At 45.8% G+C, this 22,261-nt stretch overlaps 1 protein-coding gene and 1 pseudogene across 2 annotated transcripts in view; both read left to right on the top strand.

Annotated features, from left to right (window-relative positions):
• The window catches only part of CA10 (carbonic anhydrase 10), a 369,556-nt gene that overhangs the window by 222,569 nt on the left and 124,726 nt on the right, over positions 1–22,261 (top strand). The window lies entirely within an intron of this gene.
• On the top strand, positions 3,869–4,575 carry LOC308532571 (kunitz-type protease inhibitor 2-like; annotated as a pseudogene). The gene has a single exon. The product of its transcript is annotated as a kunitz-type protease inhibitor 2-like (transcript).

Raw genomic sequence — 22,261 nt, 5'->3', positions numbered from 1 at the left:
TCTTGTGCACATTGGTGGCTTAGAAAATAGGCAGCCAGACTTAGAGACAATAACAGCCACGTGGGTATGTGTGGAGGCCATGAAACCCGAAAGGGGGCCGTGAAATACAACTGTTGGTATATATATATAGAGAGAGGTAGGCAAAGGCATGTTTCTTGGTTGTTTGTATGGAAAACGACCTGCAGGTGGGTCGTTGGTTAAATTACCAGCCACCATTACCTAAAAGATACATCATAAGTAAGGAGATGAAAGAATAATAATAATAAAGATAAGAAGACAAAAAATACCAATAAATAATACCAATAAATATAATATATATATATATTTGCTAATATGCAAAGTGTCCCCTCAGGAGTTTGACTGGGAGACCAGGAGTTTGATTGATCGCTATGATGTGTGCTGACCACCAGGGGTTGGCAGCAGTGGGGTGCTGAGGGAGCGAGGGAAGGAGGAGGTGGGGAGACGGGGAACCTGATGGGTCCTGATTGCTGGCCAGGCCTAGGGACCCCATCCATGCACAGATTTTGTACACCGGGCCTCTAGTCATTAATAACTAAATAATAATAGAAGAATAAACTCTGTGTTTCTCATACTCACAACTGTAAGCCTACTTTTACCCACACGGATAAGTCACATGGAGGCAAATATAAATGACACGTGACTGAAGACTTGGGGCTGGGGTGGGAGGGTGAAGCCTTGGCTTAGGCAGCTCCAGGAAAAGGGGAGGGAGAAACCAAGAGCATGTCCTTCCTGAGGGCAGCCAAGGGCTCTCTGTGTTACATAGAACCTGGTCCTCTCCACGTGAGCAGGAGCCTGGCTGCTGAGAGTGAAGGCCATTACCATCTGTCTCTACTGCTCTCACTGAGGCCTTCCAACATGACTTCAGCTCTGCTTCCAAGCAGCCACATGGGTCTCGTGAAGTGGGCCCAGCCCTGTTTTGCATTCTGTTTCTTGACATAAACTGTGAGTTCATTCTCTCCAAGGCCTGCCTCTGCTGCTGCTTTGTTTCGGTGTTGATCTGTGTTGTTTAAGGAATCTGGAGTCATCGCCATACATTTTTGCACTGTGGTACTGATGCTTTGCCTCCTTGCACAAAAACTCCTGCCTTGTCCCGACTGTGGTCTGTTCCTGTTGCCGATGCCTGTGTGAGGTCTGTCCTATTGGTAGATTCCTCCACTTGTATGATCTCCAGGAACTCCGGCACAGCAGGGCCCAAACTGAAGTCATCCGCCTGTCTTCAGTTGTAGAATTACTCTCCAACGCAAAAACATAGGAAAGAGCTCTAATTTATTCCTCCCTTTATCTGTCAGCTACTAGCTCGTTATTCGTTTTTATTATTATAGCCACAAGGAATTATTTTATTTATATTTATGTAAATACTAGAGGCCCGTTGCACGAAGAGATTTGTGCAACAGGCTTTCCCTTCCCCTGGCTGCTGACACCAGTTTTCCTCTGGCACCCGGGACCCAGGCCTTCGCTCCGGCCGGGCTCTGGCCAGAAACCCCTCCCCCCACCACCAGCCGTCAGGCTTCGCGGCTCCGCTGATCCCAGGGCGGTGAGGCCTCGTGGCTCTGCTGATCCGGGGGCGTGAGGCCTCACTGCTCAGCCGGCTTTGGGTAAGTCTAGCTTCGCTCCACCGCTTGGAGCCTACGTATGCAAATTAACCGCCATCTTTGTTGGCAGTTAATTTGCATATCACCCTGATTAGCCAATGGGAAGCATAGTGAAGGTACGGTCAATTGCCCTTTTTGTCTTTTATTAGATAGGATATACATATAAATATAGAGATATAGAGAGATAGATAGATAAATAAGATTGGGTTCACAGTTCAAGTTGGGACAGAGATGCCCAAATAATGTGATTATAAGAGTTGTATCCTGCCTTTTGGCCCATATCAGCTACCCAGTTAATGTCAAATCACTCATTTTTCCCAGAAAGGCAGAGAGCGTGTAAGAGCATGAGCTTTGGAATGAAGAGGACTGGAGGGAGGGGGCTAGGGGTAGGGGTGGTGGTGAAAGCCTGCCTTGGCCCTTGCTGTGTGGTCTTGAACTAAAGAAACAGTCAACCCTTCGTGGGTTCTATGTTGAACACTGTCCTGCTAGTTAGTGCCTTCCCAGCCTCACCAGTGAGGTGAGTGCTGTCATTCGCCCTGATTACAGGTGAAAACCCGGAGGCTTGCCACAATTTGTCCAAGGCCACACAGTTAAGTAATGGACCCCAGATCCATCTCTGTCAGATGCCAAAGCTGCTGGTTATCCCCTAGGTCCCAAGTTGGTATCTGTACAAGGAGGCCAGTGCTTACTTTCTGGGGTCAGTGTGAGGAATAAGTTACCCAGTAGAGGCCAGTCCCCTCCCACCTCGTCTGACCAGAACACTTCATCTACATGTTAAGGACCCCACTGCTCATCCAGTGCTTGTGTTGCTAATTCCCAGAATTGATTTGCATGTGGATTCCTCTATCAGAGTTGTATTTGTATACATTTTTTCAAAGTTTTCTGAGTTTCAGTCTTCCTTTCCATTTAGGCCCTTGGTTGTTTTCTTTCTTTTTTTTTTTTTTTTTTTTTTTACTTTCTCTCATTTTCTTTTATTGTCTAAAGTTTTACATATGTCTCCTTTTTCCCCAATTGACCTCCCCCTCCCCCCCGCCCCGCCCCAGCCATTCACACCCCGGGCAAGCTCCCACTGCCCCAGTGTCTGTGTCCATTGATTATGCTAATATGCATGCATACAGGTCCTTTGGTTGCTCTCTAACTCCCCCTCCCCTACCATTTGTCTTTAGATCAATCTATTCTTGCTCATCAAATTATGTTGATCATCATATCCCACATATGAGTGAGATCATGTGATATTTATCTTTCTCCGACTGGCTTATTTCACTTAGCATAATGTTCTCCAGTTCCATCCATGTTGTTGCAAATGTTAAAAGTTCTTTCTTTTTTATAGCAGCATAGTATCCCATTGTGTAGATGTACCACAGTTTTTTTAATCCACTCATCTGCTGATGGGCACTTAGGCTGCTTCCAAATCTTAGCTATTGTAAATTGTGCTGCTATGAACATAGGGGTGCATATATCCTTTCTGATTGGTGTTTCTACTTTCTTGGGATATAGTCCTAGGAGTGGGATCACTGGGTCAAATGGGAGTTCCATTTTTAGTTTTTTGAGGAAACTCCATACTGTGCTCCACAGTGGCTGCACTAGTCTGCATTCCCACCAGCAGTGCACACGTGTTCCTTTTTCTCCACATCCTCGCCAGCACTTGTCGTTTGTTGATTTGGCCCTTGGTTTTCTTTAGTTACCTAATAGCAGGCCAGCCTCTTCCTGCCAATCTGCTAAGTTCCTCCAGGACCCTGTCCTTCCTTTCATACCTAGTCATCAGCTAGTGCTTGGACCCGCCTGGGGACTGACCTAATATCTGATGAGCCTTCCCATGCCTTTCTTTCACATCACTGAAATGTCTCCTTACCGCTTCTGTCAGGTAGAGCCTTTTGTCCACAGAGCTCTGTTTGTGGGAGGAAAACACTGGTTATATGTAAAGCCCGTTGCTTGTTGCTTCTTTTAGTCAATAGTGATCCAGGCGCCTGCTCTCTGTGGGCCCCGCCCCCTCCCCAGAGGGTAACTGCCACCTGTGCTAGCTCCTCCCAGGCAGCCACTGGCTCCAGCCCCCACTGAGCATTGATTGGGTGAGGCGCTTGGCTCCATTCTGAATGGTGGAGAGTCACTGAGAGTCACTGGGGGCAAAGGGGTCAGTGAGGCCATTCTCCCGCATTGTGGGCGGAGGAGGCAGAGTCCAGGCACCAGAGGGGCTTTTGGAGACTTGGAAGCGAGCATCCATCCGCACCTGAACTTGAGACGGAGTCCAGCCCATCATGGCGCTGCTCTGTGGGCCAAGACTATGCAGGGTGCTCCTCGCCCTGCCGGCATCTCTGCTCCTCTTTGGGGCCAAGGCGGCCAATGGAGAGCGCGACATCCACGACTTTTGCCGAGTTCCAAAGGTGGTGGGGAGATGCCAGGCTTCCCTCCACAGGTGGTGGGACAATGCCACCTGCCGATCCTGCCAGCAGTTTGTACATGGAGGCTTCGGAAGGAGCGGCAATAACTACCTGACCGAGAAGTGTCTGCAGAAGTGTGCTCATATCCCAGGGCACGCCATGGACGATGCGGCCACCAGCAGCAACCTGGCAGATTCCTCTGGCCCAAGTGTCCCCAGAAGGGAGGGTTTTGATGGCCCCTCCAGCGATATTTTCAACTACGAAGAATACTGCACTGCCAAGGTGGCCATCCGGCTTTGCCCCACATCCTTCCCACTCTGGTACTTTGATGCCAAGAACAACTCCTGTGATCGATTTATCTATGGAGGGTGCTGGGGCAATAAAAACAACTACCTCTGGAGGAGGCTTGCCTGAGCTGCTGCCTTGACCAGTGGTCCTACCCGGTCCGGCCCCCACAGCATCGTCAAGGACCTGTCGGAGCTGATAGAGGTGATCCTCACCCTCTTGGTGGGTTATGTGCTGCTCTACCTGGTCGTGATGGGGTGAACGCAGTTGGACCTCACCTTCAGCTCCATGGACGATGAGAACCCCCTCTTGATAAAGAGAATCTGGGGAGGGAGTAGAGAGATAGCTGCAGAAAGCCCAAATGGTGTTTAAAATAGATTGATTTATGTTGCAATCATTAGGGCTTTCGCTCTGTTTGTTACTTCAGCAGTTAAGAAGGCTGCTTTCTGGGTCCCCCAGGCAGGTTCGCTTTGGAAACCCTCCCCAAGAAGGGCTCGGGTTCATGTTGGGATGGCCTGGCCCCAGACCAGAGTGAGTGCCCCTTTGATTTCTTTCCTCCAGGTACAGTTTCCTTTATTTATGGTGAAACTTTCCCCCTTCTTTCCTATCACAAAAGTGATGCTTTAATAGTTTTCTTTGTTTTGTACATAAGCAGAAACAGAAGTTTGTGGTTTTTTTAGTTAGAATTCTGAAAGGAAGAGAGTAAAGTATAGACATTTAATAAAAAGGGTGTCCCCTTTTAAAATTTAACAGAACAAAAACAATGAATGCATAATTAACCAAGGACTGTGAATCCCTGATTTCATACATTGCGTCTTCCTCCAACAAACGGTTTTTGAATGCCTGCTGTTGTGCCAGGCACTGTGTTGGGTATCAAGGTTCCAAATGTTAATATAAAAAGAGCTCTGCCTTTAGAAAGCACAAAATTTAGTAGGGGCTGAAAAAATCAAGACATGAAAACAAGATAACTTTATTATTCATAGAGGTCTATACAGGGCACAATAGTGATGGATGGGCAAGAGGGATCCCGTCTTTGATGGGGAAAGTGGAGAAGGGTCAGGCAGGAGCAGGGCCAAAGAAGGTGCCAGAGAGCTCGTCCATAGACTGGCTTGAGCAGAATTGTGTTTTCCAACCATTTTCTGTCTGAGAAGTACAGGGTGTGTCTGTAGAAATGTTCTCTGTCTAAAGATAGGGGGTGACTTGCTCTGTTACGGAATGCTTCATTGAATTTCCATGAAAGTTTTGATGATGCATCAAGTCATTCCAGAAAGTTATTGTCAGCCTTTAAAGAAAATAAGAAACAAGCCTCTTTGTCTCTGAGCAATAAATGCATTCAGCTCCTCCTGGCAATTAAGCAGCCCCATCCCCTGTCACTGAGTTAGTGCACAAGCCACTTGGTGGCAGTTCTCAGGAGTTCTGAAGTGACAGATTTCTAACAGCCACATTTCCATGGGGGGTTTGGAGGCAAGTGGGAGTTGATTTAAGAGGTACTGGTTCTACCAAGATCTTTCCTACAATAGAATAAATCAGCCAGTACATCAAGAATGTGTATCCAAAGGGCCTAGACTACAAGTGAGATGCAGGCAAGACAATTTGGTGAGAAAATGCCCAAATTCAGATCCCAGAAGCCCTGATTCTAGCCTTTCATTAACCTAGAAGACTTGGAGGTTGATCAACTATCTCTCTGGGGCTTAGAATTTTAAAATCTGTGAATAACTATTTGTAAAATGAATGAATGAATGAGTGAATGAATGGATGTAAGATGAAGATGGTAATACCTGCAGCAGCTACTTCATACACGTTTTAAGCACAGTGATTCATTCTATTTTGATAAGATAAGATGCTTCAAGAAACTTGCATTTCAATTTTTAAGTCAGTGGTGGTAAATATCTCTTGAAGGGTTTCAGCGTCTGAGAATATACATATTCTTTAATCATCCAAATTAGTCCTTGACCAGGAGAGCAGAAATAATAACTTGAAGAGCAGGTGTTATATTGCATGTCTGTTAGATAATTAGCTGGCTAGGATCTCCAAAAATCTAGCCTCCTATGGACTACACTCAAAAAAAAAAATTGGAAGTTGTAAACAATGGAAAGCCTTCAATAACAATGAAATAATGACAGTCTTAATCCTGTTAAAGTAATGGTGTTGGCTAATGCTTTCAGGGCAGCATTCTATAGTGGGCAAAACTTACACATTGGAACCAAGAGGACTGACTTATATCAGTTGCATGACCTTAGGCAAAATATTTTAAAAGTCCAAACCACTGTCCAGTCCTCTTGGCTCATTGGCTGAGCGTCAACCTATGAACCAGGACAGTGATGGGGAACCTTTTGAGCTCGGCGTGTCAGCATTTTGAAAAACCCTAACTTAACTCTGGTTCCGTGTCACATATAGAAATTTTTTGATATTTGCAACCATAGTAAAACAAAGACTTATATTTTTGATATTTATTTTATATATTTAAATGCCATTTAACAAAGAAAAATCAACCAAAAAAAATGAGTTTGCGTGTCACCTCTGACACGCGTGTCATAGGTTCGCCATCACTGAACCAGGAGGTCACGGTTCAATTCCAGTCAAGGGCTCATGCACAGGTTTCAAGCTTGATCCCCAGTAGGGGGCACGCAGGAGGCAGCCAACCAATGATTCTCTCTCATCATTGATGTTTCTATCTCTCTCTCCCTTTTCCTTTCTCTCTAAAATCAAAATATATATTTTGCAGTCAATGGTAAACTGGATCTAGCCTTTCATACTGAACATATAGGCTGTCATAATAAATAAATGAAATTTTACATATACATAGCATCTGCCCAATGTTTGTGTTCCTGTCCTCACTCCAGTTGACTTTATAGAGAAAGGTCCTCTCCATGTCAGGTGCTATGATAATGCTAAAAGAGGACACATATTTTCTAGAAAACCAACTTGCAAAGAAAAGTTTTACTAAGGTCTTCTCACCCTATTCTGCTTTCAATGATTCTTCCTTGAAGAATTTTCCTGAGGGCTTAGACCTCATACAGCTCTAACCTGAATCTTTTCACTGACTTTCTCCCTAAGTGTGTGTGTGTGTGTGTGTGTGTGTGTGTGTGTGAGAGAGAGAGAGAGAGAGAGAGAGAGAGAGAGAGAGAGAGAGACATCTGACTTCAAGCCAGAATTGTTTCATTTCTTTATTTTTAAGAAAGAGAGAGGAAGAGGGAGAGAGGGAAACATCGATGTGAGAGGAACATTGACCAGCTGCCTCCTGCACACCCACTGCAGGGGACCAGCTCACAGCAAGGCATGTGCCCTGACTGGGTATTAAACCTGCAATCTCTTGGTGCATGGGACAATGCCCTGAGCCACACTGGCCAGGGCTCTGTTCCATTTCTTATGACATCATAAATGTGTTCACATAATATTTCACTTCCCACCTCTTCTCCCAGCCTCACATCCCCCTTCCTTCCTTCATTACCCGGGGTATTTTACTCCCTGGGTAACACCCTCCAATGGAAGGAACTAAATATACATAATGAGAATGAAAACATAAAACGGCTCCTCCTTCTCTCGCATACTCACCTTTGGGGAGGATTTCCTGCACCTGTAACTCTCCCTGTCAATCCTCACCCCACAGGTTGTCTCACTGCTTTGTGTCCCCACACTTTCATACCATCCCGCACACATAATATACTGTTATTCTTTGCAAGAACATGTTCCTGATACAGCGGCAGATCCTTGACCACGGTGCCCACAGGCACTGCACATGATGAACGAACTGAACCAATGTATTTTTCTCCATTCTGAGAGTTTCACCAACTACTGGGAAGGGGTACTCTGTTCTTGGCATCTGCGGGCTCGTGTGGAAAAGACCTGAGTCACTCATGTGGCATGTGCCCTGTCTTTGTGCTCCCTCATCTCTGCCCTCCAACCACCTGCCCATGTCGGTCTCCATCCTGTGAGCTCTGACTGCAAAGAAGGAACCCAAGGGACCCGACTTCTTTACAGCATCAGCTTTGCCGGTGTGCTAGATTCTGGTACCTTTTTCAAGGTGCTTATGCGTAGAGCATCTCACTGGATGTACGAAGGGGTTGTAAGATCTTGGGCAAACAGAAAGGCATTTTACCTTTATGGTATGTTTACCTTGGCAAGCAGGAATGACAGGGAGAGAAGGAAAGCCAACCTGCAGGCTGGAGAAAGGATGCCTTGCTTTTTGGCAACGCCAACCAAGTCTGTCGTGTTCCTGTTTGTTTGCTTCTCGCATCCCTTTTAAGTCAGTAACTGAAATATATGTGTTGAAAACTTGCATGAGAGTTGTGTTGATGGTGCCTGGGAATCTAAGTCTTTTACATCTTATTTCACTTTTTTCCTTTTTATGCCTCCTCTTTTTCTTCCTCCTTGGGTTTGATCACCATCATTCTCAAAGTATCATGGCTTTGTATGTGCTCTTCCTCCCATCCCTCTTCTACCTGGCTAATCCTGACCCTTGTAGCTCCAATGTCCCCTCTTACCTGCCTCACAGCCCTTCTCTATGCTCCAGTAGCATTCTGTCTTTTACACCCTTATGCACTTAATGCTAGCACTGCCCATTCAGTTGGCTAAGTGGCCGATTCCCCACCCAACTCCAAGGCAGGTATTATATGTTTGATATATTTTTATATAAAATTCATAAAGTACTTAGAGTACTGCCTGTAGGCAGTAAAACTCAATAACTATTAGGAGTTATTGTTGTGGATAACCCCCTCCCACTGTTACATTCCCTGGCGCCTAGGAGGTACAAAGTGAATGCTTATTTTATTGAATTGAAAGATAACGACAACAAAAACACCTTCCTCAGGAACCTAATCACATCTTGCCTCGTGTTAGTTTGATTTCAGTGCTGGTCCTGGACTCCTGGTGTGGCAGAGGAGGGAGCCTGGGAGCAGGTTGGAAGGGGTAGGCCACAGTTCCACTTCTGAGGGGACCCGAGGTAAACCTTGACTCACAAAATAGATCATCAAAGGGAAGTGACCTCTCCTCTCGACCATGTAGTCCAAGGCACAGCCTCAACCCAGGTTCAACCTCGCCACCTTCTCTTCCAAGAGCCTCTATGTCTCCAGCACGTTACTCCGGGTGATTGACTGTTTTCTCTTCCCGGGGGAGGGGCTTAGACTCCACGCAAGTTGGAGCTGACATCATCCCAGGAATAAACACCCCCTGAGAACCTCATGTCCAGCTGCACGATGCTTATCTACAACTCTCTTGAGCCACTGCGGCACAAGACCACATTGTTTTTGCCACTGTGTTGAGACCTCTCTCACACTTTGCCTATAAAAGGATAGGGTATCAGAGGGGTGGGACCCATTCCCAGAGCAGAGCCTCACACTGTGTCCAGCCAACGTGGCCCCGGACGGCGCTCTGTGGCAGAGGAGAGAATGGGGGACTAGTCTTGTTAGTAAATTTCTGCTTGTGAATTTCCCCAATTGAAGCTTTTGCAGGACAGTGAGATGCCTGCCATTACCTTCTGTCCCAACAACGACGACCTTTAATTTCCTGGAAAAACATATGAGATACGTTTCATCAGCCCCTTTTAGCAGTTGAGGAGTCTGGAGCTCAGCTAATTTAAAGTAACTTGCTCAGGGACTCACAGTAATCAGAGAAGCAAGGATTCCAGGCCCAGTTTGTGTGACACCAAAGCCTTTGGGCCTTGGCTACCTGCCTCGTGAGCAGCTACCCCTCCCCCCATGAGGATGGGAGATGATGTATGGCTACAGGAAAGGATGCTGCTCACAGCTTCTGGCCAGCCCATGGACATAGATGCTGCTAGTCTCTCTGAACCTGCACTTGAAAAGGAAGTGACACATGCATGGCCCAACTGTATAATGATCATCTGGACAGCAAGCAGGATCCCTTTCTTCTGAATGATCGTTACTGCACCGATGGGGCTTTTCCGGAGCATGAGCAGAGCATCCGAGGAAGGAGGCAGCTCCGGGAGGAGAATCTGTTCTCTTCCCCTTTTTCCATGAAAACCTGGAAAGTGCTACGTGCAATCTCACACTATGAAATCGAAGTCTGGGATCACCTCTAAGTCGTTCTCATGCATTCTATGCTGTGTTTCAAAGGGAAAGAGTGTGCATTGAAAAGATGTGTTCAGTCTGAAGCCTGCCTCTGAGCATCTGGGATCAATGTGGAGGCTGATTAAGCTGTGCTCTATAGATTTCTGCAGTCAAGTTCATCGAGGCACCCATTTCTCTTCCTCTAATGATGCCGAACCCCAAGCTCTCCTCTGAAGTACTTTAATTTTCACTTGGCCACTGCGAGAAGACAGTGACTTAATGAACTGCAAACAGAAGAAGAAAGTTACATAAATCATCTTTGCATCCTTTTCTGTGGTCTTACCGTGGCTCTTCCTTCATCATTGTGGTGCCTCCAGTGGCTTCTCTGTGCTCGGCGGTGGAAATTGAATTAGAAACCACATTTTCGGCAATGTAGCACACCAATAAAAACATAAAATGATTAGGATAAATAACAAAGATAAATTACTGTTAGCATGGCACAATATTATTTTATCTTGTATTACAATAATGTTCTCCCAGCTGATTCTTGTTAGATCTTTTATTTATTTTATCTTTTTAGAATATTTAGAAAATATATATATTTTTTCTAAGCGTTTGAGGATATATATATATATATATATATTCCTCAAAAAGTGTATACACACTTAGAATAATTATAAAGGCAGTTTTTATTAAAATTAATTTCATTTTCAAAATTGAGTTAAGTGTATGTATATACACTTTAACAGTTGTTTAACAGCTGTTTAAGTGTATATACATTTTGGGGGGAAATGTATATACCACTATTTGTCAGGGCAGATTTTTACAAAGTCGACTTCCAGGAAGCAATGACTGCCCGGCACTCTTATTTTATTCTCTGGCAGACAGTCCTGCCTTTGAAAATGATAAGATAATGAGTTTGAGGTTTCAACATAGCTCTGTGTCTTAAAAGTAGCATTGAAAATTAAAGTGACGTATTAATTAAAGATTAATCAAAAGTGCTAGACCTCTAGTGAATCCAGTGCTTTTTGCTTCATTCTGAATGGCCCGATTTGAAAGAGTATTTCAATTGAACTGGAATTTTAATCAGCTGGTTGAAAGTTGGGAGAACAAAAAAGAGAGGAAGAACAAGAAGTAATCCTGAGGGTAAAGGCTTAACGACACATCAAAGGCTGTTGAAAGCTAAGCTCTTACTCTGCGTCATGTTGGAGGGGAAGGGTGTTGGTAGGAGGAGGCCTGGGTGCCTTGGTTTCTCCTGACCTCCAGGGCGTCGGCATCACTGGGACCCACCAGTGAGAATGGGCAGCCTGCTAATGCCAAAGTGGAGAGCGGGAAACCCAAAACACTTCATGGCACCTTCCAGTAGAAACGCTAATGGAGGGGAAGAGGAATCAAACCTGTTTGACTCCAGATTGCCTGAGTTCAGCAGCTCTCCCTGTGGGAGGGTAGATTGTTACTACCCCAGAACCTCCCCAGAGGCTGGTTGCTCTGCCACTATCGCTCACAAAATCTTGGATCTCAGAACGGAATCATCCAGCCTCTGTCCAGAGCACGAGTCATTGCTAGAGAAGACCCGTACTGCTTGATTACCTCTAGCGGCAGGAAACTCACTTCTCACCGACGCCACGCATTCCACTGTTGCGTAGCTCACACTGCATCTTCTTCCTTCAGTTGTTCAAAACTTCTCTCCAGTGATAGGATCCTTGTTTTCCATCTCTGGAGCCTAAAAATGTAAGTGAGATGTAAGGTTGGTTGTCTCATGGTCATTGTCAGGAAGACTGTCTATCAATGCAGATTTTACAAATGTCCTTGGAAATGGAACCAGAATCTGCCAGGAAATGCTGTCCCTAGTGAAGTTGGAGTGATAATGGCAATGACTTCATTGGGCCGCTGTGAGAATGGGAATGCCAACCTGCTAATGAAAGCATCTAGCACAGTGGTTCTCAACCTTCCTAATGCCGCGACCCTTTAATACAGTTCCTCGTGTTGTGGTGTCCCCCAACCATAAAATAATTTTCGTTGCTACTTCATAACTGTAGTTTTGCTACTGTTATGAATCGTAATGTAAATATCTGATATACAGGATGTATTTTCATTGTTACAAATTGAACATAATTAAGCATAGTGATGAATCACAAAAACAATATGTAATTATATATGTGTTTTCCAATGGTCTTAAGCGACTCCTGTGAAAGGGTCGTTCGACCCCCAAAGGGGTCGCGACCCACAGGTTGAGAACCACTGATCTAGCACAAAGCCTTGTACCCAGTAGGTACCTGATCAGTTGCTAGTTCTCTTCTCCTTCCGTCCCGTGTGGTCCTTCTGGGGTTGCACTGGTTTGCAATTGCATGTGTCTCCCTCATGACTCCTTTTCCTAAGTGTTATTAGCATCAAACATTTAAACAGAGCTCCTGGCTACTGCCTTTATTTGCATGGAGCTGATTTTGCAAGACGTCTCAAGAAGAATCCTTCGACCGACCGCCCCCCGCCCCCCTCCCCGAATATCAACCACCTCAGCACCTCACTGCTCTTCCCAGCCCAGCCCCTGACAGTCAGCCCCACACAAACAGAGCTGGAGTTTCTTGGGAGCAGAAATTGAGGCTTCAGCAATCATGTATATAACGAATGTGTGCAGACACCGAAGCTATAAACTTGGTAAAGAATTCAAACGCTTTAAAAATTAAAGAGCCAACTGCAGGGAGGCTGCAATGGGCTGTTCGGAGGATTCAGAACACATCCGTGGGGGGCAGCCTATGAATAACACGAATCTCTCCTGCCTACAGTCTTCATTGCTGAGAAATCACTTAGACCCTCCAGCAGGGCTCCGTGTGTCAGGAGAATCTGGAAGAACCAAGAAGCGCTGCAGAGCAGTTCTTGAAAGGGGGCTTGTTGGGCCACGTGATAGGATCCGGGAGCCCTCCTGGGACCTGTGCCATCAAGGCTCTCTAACTAGGGGGCTGCTACAGCCTTTTCTATTGGGCCCCCGCCAGCTGGTACTGGCACAGAGCTTGTACTGTGCTCTGAGTCTGCAATTTTGTTCATTAAAAGCAATCATTGGATTCCTGGCCCAGTAGAACAGAGCTGATAGGAGGAGGTGCAGGGGAAACAGCAGCCACTGAACTCCTAAGCTGAGTGAGGCACTGAACACCTAGACACACATTCTCCTGTGTCGTTCATGCACAAGGTAAGCCCTTAAACAGGTGAATCCACAAGGGTCCCAGTAGGAAATGACAGCACACATTAGGGTATCTTGGGGAGAGTCTAGTGGAGGGGCTGTGTATGTAGGGGTGCGCAGGGTGGAGAGAAAGCACAGGGAGAGTGCAGTGCCCAGCACTGGCTGTCGCTGTCCTTAGACCTACGGGGACAAGTGAAGGACAGTGCCAGGTACAGAGGACTGCCTTCAGGGGAGGAGTCACCTCAGTTGAGGGACACAGTGACCCTGGAAGTGAGAGTGGGAGATGATGGGATAAATTCCCAGACCTCATGCCTCTTCCTTGCTCCAGCCTCCTGCCAGGGACCCCTACTGATTACACCCAACCAGAGGCCAGAGCAGGGAAGCTGACGATGAGCATAAGGGTCAGCCTCACAGAGCAGAGGCAGGTGGAAAAGGATGGAGGCAGGACCTACCGGTAAAGCAGAGCGTCCAACACAGTGGGGCTTTGAAGGATGCGAGACACGGATTGGCATGAGGAAACCCACCCAGGGAAAGTGCGCTCACCTCCTTGCCCCTCACTGCTTTAGAGCTCATGAAGCCTTTTCATACCTCCTTTCATCCGCTGTCTCAACAACCCCATGAGTCGTCGTCCATATTTTACATACAGTTACATACAAAGCTGCCTTCCCCACCTCCAGGCTTCCTAGGTCTGGTTGAGACTTGAAGGTGAAATTTCTTGGAACTAACCTGGTGCTCATCCCACCATGTGAATGACACGCCTTGTTGGTGTCCCCAAAGGGTCAGCTCTGCAACAGGACTCTCTGGTCAGTCACTTCCTGCTATGCTCTTCAGGAGGTAGTGCCTTCACTTCCTCCATGTGTATACAGCACTTTATGCTGCTTCCCATCCACTGTACGGGGAGGCCATGGGAAACCCGCAGCATCCTTAGGTCTCCCAGGAGCTGTGAGGCCACCCGTCCCAGGAAGACCCCACTCCTCTGTCCCCCCTTCAGCCTGCACGCGCTACTGTCTGTTCTGCTCATGCAAAGAGGGAATCCACACAGTCGATTAAGGGAGATCCCATGTGTTAGAGCGAAAGGACAATCAAGTGCTTTCAGAGATGGAGAGAGAAATGCTGGGGTTTGTTCCGGGAAGGAGTGCTGGTGGCTGTCCATGAAGGCAACGTGGAAAGGTCGCTTTTCCTCTGGGCCTTGGCAAAGGCTAGGATTGGGGCCAACAAAGGTGCAAGAGGCTCCTGGGCAAGGCACTACTTCTGGATGTAATGCTATGGAATTAAGAACAAAAATAAGTGAATATGTGCAAATGTGAAAATACATGAAGTCCAATAGACTACATGTAAGAGGTTTGGTATACAAAAAGCTGGGATGCTGGAGTCAGACTCTCTGGGTTCACATTCTGTATCTGACACTCGCTAGCTAATTTTGTGACCCTGGGCAAGTTTACTAGGCTTCTCTGTGCCTCAGTTTCCTCGCATGTAATAGACAAGACAGGTAATATAAGCGCTCCTAGAATTGTTATGAGGATTATACGAGTTCCAAATGTAAAGAGCCTGGCATTGAGTCGATTCTAGATTAATAATTATAATGACATTACAAAGACGTTCTCAGAACCAAAAAAAAAAAACAATTAAGAAGCATCAAAACCTGAGTAAACCGCCTTTTGGCACACTCTTTGATAATATGTCTTTAGCATTTTTCACACATTCTCTAATCCTGTTCTTCCACATGTGGACATGCTGTGGGTAGACAGGGGCAGCAAGCCTCTGGTGGAGGCTGAGGAAGCATGCTTTTGGCATGTCTAATGGTTTCCATTTCTGATTCAGTCCAATTAGATTGTAAGACTTACACTTCTAGACTCAGCTCTTTCATTTTTCTGCTTTCCACTGACGTTCACAAAATAACAAGGGAAAGGCAACGAAATGGTGCAATAATTGAAGAGCGTGGCCATGTGGACAGTGGTTCTGACACACGGTCCTGGTGGCTGGAGTGATGCCAACACCCGCTTCCCTCTGGCCATTGTTCAGCGAGATGGGGAAGTCGGGATCTGTGGAGTCAGATCATGCGTGAGAGATGCCACACGGTGGTACGTGACCCATCTACCGTGGCTTAACATGCTGGGGTCCAACCCCAGCAGGTCCAGGGGTCCCCAAAGGTGTGGATGGAGTTGGCGAAGAAGGAATGACACAGAGACAGCATTCAGTTGGTCAGCAGCCTAGCCAGGATCTCTAGCCAGGATCTCCAGCCAAGTTCTGGTCTGGATCTCCAGCGAAGTTCTGTTTAGGATCTCCAGCCAGGTTCTGTAGCCATGTTCCCTCACTAGGTTCTCCAGCCAGGTTCTGTCCAGGTTCTCCAGCCAGGTTCAGTCACCAGGTTCTAGTCAGGTTCTCTTGCCATGTTCTATCCAGGTTCTGTAGCCAGGTTCTGTCTCTAGGTTCTTCAGCCAGATTCTCTCGCTAGGTTCTGTCTCTAGGTTCTGTTGCCAGTTTCTGTCCAGGATCTTTTGCCATGTTCTCTCCAGCAAAATTCTTCTGTCTCTAGGTTCTGTGTAGGTTCTGTCTTCTAAGTTCTGTCTTCTAAGTTCTGTGTCTTGCTGTCTTGTTACATCTGTATTTATACCAGTTGATTCAATCCTATCAATCTCTATTACAAAGGTTAGGGCGTTTCTTATCTCCATTCCAGGGAGTAAAGATTATGTAGCTTAAGCATGATTGTTCATAGTTAAAGTGATTAATTACCCAACTGGCACTTAGGTGAGGGGTTTTATTCCCTCCCTAACTTCAGGGGAAAATCCCTACCTGGGGAAACAACCTTTCTCAGAGAGGAGACCTTGGTTAAAACACATAGTGCCAAGAAGGTGAGCAAACATATTAAGAACAGTATGCCATATATGCCAGGTCCTTTGAAACAGCAAGGATGGACCAGCTCCCGGCATTAACAGAGACCTGTCAAACACACAAAAGTGCAAATGGGTCCAGAGACAAATACCCCCAGGTCCGGGAGCAGGTGCACAAAGGCCCAGAGGAAAAACATGCCTGAAGAATAAGTGATTCAGCACAGAACTGTGACTAGAGCTCAGGCAGGGGTCGGGAGAACATCAACATTTTAAATTAAGATGGATCAGTCCTGGGCTGCACCACGTGGGAGCCTGAGGCAGAAGGAAAAAAGCACTAATCCTGCTCCTTTATGTTTAACTTTGGAGTTTTGTTCACCATGGCTTTTTGACGTTAAATTTTTTATTTTTTTTAAATAGTGCATTAAAATATTATTTATTTTGATTGCTGGTTTTCTTGTGCCCCCCCCCCTTAAATTTTGCAGGGATAGGTACAACACTTGCCTCGCCCCAATCCCAGCCCTACTAGAGTGTAGGTGCAAGGAAAGAATGCATTAAAAGACATGTCTTTGAAATCACCTGGCCTGGGATCAAATCCTGGCTCAGGTTGACCCTCTGCCTCATCCTGAATATGTTGCTTTAGGTCAGTGGTTCTCAACCTTGGCTGCACATTAGAATCACCTGGGAATCTTTTTAAAATCCTGCTTTCTGGGCCTCATCCTCCGGAAATTCTGTTTCTTTGTTATGGGGTGGAGCCACGACATTAGTAACAAAGAAACAGAATTTCCGGAGGATGAGGCCCAGAAATCAGGATTTTAAAAAGAGTCCCAGGTGATTCTAATGTGCAGCCAAGGTTGAGAACCACTGCCTTAGGTAATTTACTTTCCCTTTAAATGCTTGGTTTCTTCCTCAGTAAAAGGGTAGTCAACCCTAACTCATGGATCTGCTTGTTTATCCACCAACAAATATTTATTGAGCACCTATTATGTGCTTGAGGTGTAAGAGATAGAGCAGTCATGAAAACAAAACAGAAGTTTCTGCTCTTCTGACATTTCATTTTACTTTGGGAGAGTAATGCCCAATAAAAATAAATACATAATAACCTCTAGCACAATGGTGGTAAGTACTTAGAAAAAACATAAAGCAGGTGAAGGGTGACTTAGAGTGATGGCAGCAGAAGGGGAAGAAAGAGAAGGGACTAGCTTAGAAAGGGTTACTGAAATAAATAAAGGAGATAATTGTCTCTAAAGTGTAGCACAGTGCCTAAGAATCCAGTGCCTTAATAAGTGATTGTTGTTTATCTCACTCAAGTAGAAAAAGATAAGTTTGGAGAGGCAGGTTGAGCCCATGGTCATGGCTATACATCCACCTTTGAAGCTGAGACTTCAGGATGTTGGACAATTCTACCACTACGTGCATGGTCATAGCATTAAAATGTTAACAGCATCTTTATTATCTGGTTCAGCTCTGGGAGCATGGAGGTCTCTGGTCCTGAGGCTCAGAAGATGCAATTATTGGGAAAAGTTTCACTTGCTCCTCCCTCCATAGGGAGCACACTTTGGCTTCACCCTGTTCCTTACAGAGAGAACAGAGAGAAAGACCAGGTGTGCTGCCGAAGTAAAAAGGATGAGTAAACCAGAAAACAACCCCTCGGTCCCTGGTACACCAAAGTGAACATGATTCCTTTTTGTACATCCTAACATGGGCAGAAAACATCATCAAAGCCGTTGCCATTGGCTGGAGCTGGAGGGCCCACTCCAGGGTCTGGAACCCATTCACCCAACTTCTGGCAGGTCGGCTGATCCGGCCTGGCCTACATGGCCCTTTGCCAACACTCTGGATGTGACCGTCCTGGCATTTCACCAACTCATTTCATGGTGGTTGGGTTCCAGCAAAGCAGCATGTAAAGAAAGAAATGAAAGTTTTCTTTTCTTCACCTGGACTTTTTATGCCTGTTTAAAAAAATACTAAAAAAAACAAAAACAAAAACAAGGAAAGCAGAAGTAAAGAAAATAAAGTGCTGCCCAGGTTGGAAAGATTAGGGCTCAGGAAAGGGTTTTTAAAAATCTCAGTTAAGAAAACCTCTAGAGCAGCGGTTCTCAACCTGGGGGTCGAACGACCCTTTCACAGGGGTCACCTGAGACCATCAGAAAATATATATAATTACGTATTGTTTTTGTAATTAATCACTATGCTTTAATTATGTTCAATTTGTAACAATGAAATTGGGGGTCACCACAACATGAGGAACTGTATTAAAGGGTCGTGGCATTAGGAAGGTTGAGAACCACTGCTCTAGAGAATTATTATGGAATAAAAGAAGATGGGGTAGGGGAGGGGGAGTGGAGCTGAATCTCTTCCTACGCCACTATAGAAGGATTCTAGACTGCTTCCCATCTAGAACCACTTAAAGTGCCCCAAATGCATCATACTCTCATTCCTTCGGGTCTTTGCATGTAATGTTTGGATCCTCCAGTGAATGCATTCTTTCCCCCAAGCCCCTTTCTACCTAGCCAATACCTTCCAATTCTTCCCAACTCAGGGCAAGTGGCACCTTCTCCAAACGGGACTTGTGAGCCCTCCTTCTGCTCTCCCAAGTCCTGTGCGATATCCCTTCTCTGTGTTTCTGATGTGCCACCCTTTACACACTACCCTTTTATATTTATTGGGTGCCTACTTTGTGCCAGGCATATATTAGCAAAACATCAGCGAACCAACAAACCATCATGGAGCTTCCCTTCTATGGGTGAAACACAATAAACACCTAAACAATTGAATATAGTATGAGCGGTAGCATTAAATCCTCTGGAGACAAATTATGCAAGACAATAATGATAATGGGAGAGTAAGGGTGTTATCTTATATACCAGTAGAGCGATCAAGAATGGGGTTTTTAATATGACCTATGGCCTAAGGCCCAAAGAAAGTGAAGGAGCAAGCCATGTGCATACCTTGCAAAAAGAATATTTTAGGCCAGGATTAGTGGCAACGTATCAGTTCTACTAGCTCGATAGCAGTTTTGTAATGAGGCTCATTAGCCCCAAGAAGCTCCCACCTCCACAGGGCTCTGCTGAGAGTGTGGCTGTGTGTAAACAAGCCAGCCTGTGACCTCGGTCAGTGGCTACAAGGCCTGCTTCCTGGGCATCAACCTTATCAAAGCTTCATTCTTAAAGACATTGGTAAGGGTTTGTGGAGGCCCTGGATCCAAAGCCACCAAAACCAGCGCTGCGATCAGAAGGAGGCTGCCACCATGGCGATCCCATGTGCAAATTAAATCAAAGACCCAGGGTGCACTTGGCTGGAAAGGAAATTCCCCCAGGAGATTGACCTTCGGAGGTTCAAGTTGTTTATGGGTGATTTCCTCGGGACTCACACTCACTGACACCCGAACGTGAAATAAATATGTACTTAAACTCCCATTTAGTGATATTGAGTGAGAGGCCTAAACTCACAGTGATTTTCTAGAATGCAATGATTCTCCGTCATAAAACTGGGCAGATAGCCATGGCCGCTAATGCCCTGTTTCTTTGCATCCTTTTCACGGGCCTCACGATGACACATCACCGCCTCTTTCCTGCCCCATGAGAGATGACACTAGGAGGTGCCTCATGGAGGGTCCTTACCCGGGGCTGCTAGAACAATGACTGAAATAGTTAGCATTGATCGCGTCTTACTGTACACCAGGGACTTTATTATACATTCGTTGTCTATATCATCTTATTTAACCTCTCAATACCCCGTGAAATAGGTACTATTTTACCCCTGCTTTCCAGGCAAGGAAGCAAATCTCTGCAGGAAGGGCAAGAAAGGAGCCCAAGTTTGTCAATGCCTGAGGCCCCATTCAAACCCACAGCTTCAAGCCAAAGCTGATGGGTTTAGCAATGCGCACCTTCCCCCCAACGAAAGGAACACATGCACGGTGACTTCTGAGCTTAAATAACCATCATCAAGAAACTGGAGGCTCTGAGCAGGTTCCTGCTTCAAGAGTCAACAACATAATATGAGGGACACAGGTCCCTAGGAATCAAAGACCAGAGCTGCAACCTCAGCTCACACTTGCCGGGCAACTCAAAGCAAATCACTCAGCCTCCCAGGACCCCTGTTTCCTCAACAGCGAATGGGGGGTTGGTTTTAGAAAGATCTCTTATGTCATTCTATGATGTGCCAAAGAAATGCAATCAAATAAGATTTATTTTAAATAAAAGGAATAGAGACAGATGCTAATTTTGGCAGCTGTCAGTCTTGTGAGTCTTTCCAAGAAAAACATTTTTTTTCAGTGCTGACACTAAAAAGAGGAAAATCTACCACACGAATTTATTTGCTTCCTTCCTTAAATGAAAGCTAAACTCCCCAGTGAGGTAGGATAAAGATTGTCATTCTGTTTTGACAGTTGAATGGACTGAGGCTCAGAGAGGTTAACTGACTTACTTGGGGTCACATAGAAACTCAATAGCAGATGACAAACAAGAGTTGACCTGGTGTCAGGTGAAAGGCCACTCTGGGCTGGATTATGGCAGAGGCCTCATACTCAGTAACCACATACACGGCACAAAAGTTCGTTGATGACAGTGTTAGTGAAACGATGAAATGATGGCAGTGAAAATGATGGTAGAATGTAGTGTTGGGCAGTGTACACTGTGCTGGGCATGGAACCAATCTGGATTAAAATCTCAGCCCAGATGGTAAACACACAATGCAATAAATATACAGGTGACGTAGTATAGAACTGTATGCTTGAAACTGCTATAATTTTATTAACCAATGTCACCCCAATAAAGTTAATAACACATTTTTTAATCCCAGCTCTGCCACTTAGTAATTGCATCATCTTGGGCAAACCCTGGGACTCTCCTGCCCCCCCCCCCCATGCCTGCTTCTTTGTAGTAGGGTTTTAAGGAACAGTATATTATGATGGCAGGCACTTATGTGGTAGTTACAACAATGGCTGAGGTCAAGTGAGCATTGATCGCATCTTCCTGTAGGCCAGGGACTTTATATACATGAATAAATGGTAGTTCCCTTCTCATGCTCCCTTCCCCTCTCGTGACTCAGTTTCTTCATCTGTAAAGTGGTTGGGATCATATCTTCACTGCTCCTTACAGATCAGGTAGAAAGTTATACCACTGAAAGGATATGGAAGTGCCCCCCCCCCAGCTCTCTGCCCCATGCCTGTCTTTCAGCTAAGAGGACACCAAAGGACACAGCTACATGTATGCTTCTATATATTGAACCAGTTCAAATCAATTCCAGAGGAGCCACCAGTTCTGGCTTGGAATCCATTCAGTGCCCTTAGAGAGTGGGCATGCTGTGTGTGGGTCCCGGTGCCCCAACCCAACCTCCCAATTGGATCTAAAGAGGATAGCATCTTCTCAGGCTTTTTATCCTAACAAGGAGCCTGAAACTCTTCTCTCCCACCATCGCCTAAATGGGAAAAGCAGGCCCACGGCAGAGGTTGGCAAACTTCTTCTTACAGAGTTTATGTTAGTCTTGCAAGCCAGAGGTTCAAATATGCACATCCCCCATGATAGCAGCCACAGGTAATACAGAAACTAACAGGTGGCCTGTATTCTAGTAAGACAGTACTTACAAACACAGGTGGGTCGTCATTTGCTGACCCCTGGCTTAGGGAAAAACCGTCTTACTTGGTGATTCATATAAGCCCTCCATCTGTGGCACATTCCATGCACTTTCTCCCCGTCATTCCTCCCAGCCATCCTGGGAGCAGATGTGATTCTTTCTGAGAAGTTTGGAAGCCAGATTTAGAGCAGTTGGAAGGGTTAATCAGTGTGGGTCAGAACAGCTGTAACAAACATCCCCCAATCTCAGAGGTTCCACACAAGAAAGGTGTATTCCTTGCTGATACTGTGGCCTAATGTGGGTTGGCAGGGCCCCGCAGTGGGAGGGAAGGTTCTGATCCATTCAGAGCGAGCGCAGTGGGTCCGAACCTTTTGTGCCATGAACCCCTTTAGCAGCC

The sequence above is a fragment of the Myotis nattereri genome (assembly GCF_964212035.1).
Source record: "Myotis nattereri genome assembly, chromosome: 16".
In the NCBI taxonomy this organism is placed as follows: domain Eukaryota; kingdom Metazoa; phylum Chordata; class Mammalia; order Chiroptera; family Vespertilionidae; genus Myotis; species Myotis nattereri.
Note: the sequence above shows the minus strand (reverse complement) of the source record. Positions and strands in the feature narration are given on the sequence as shown.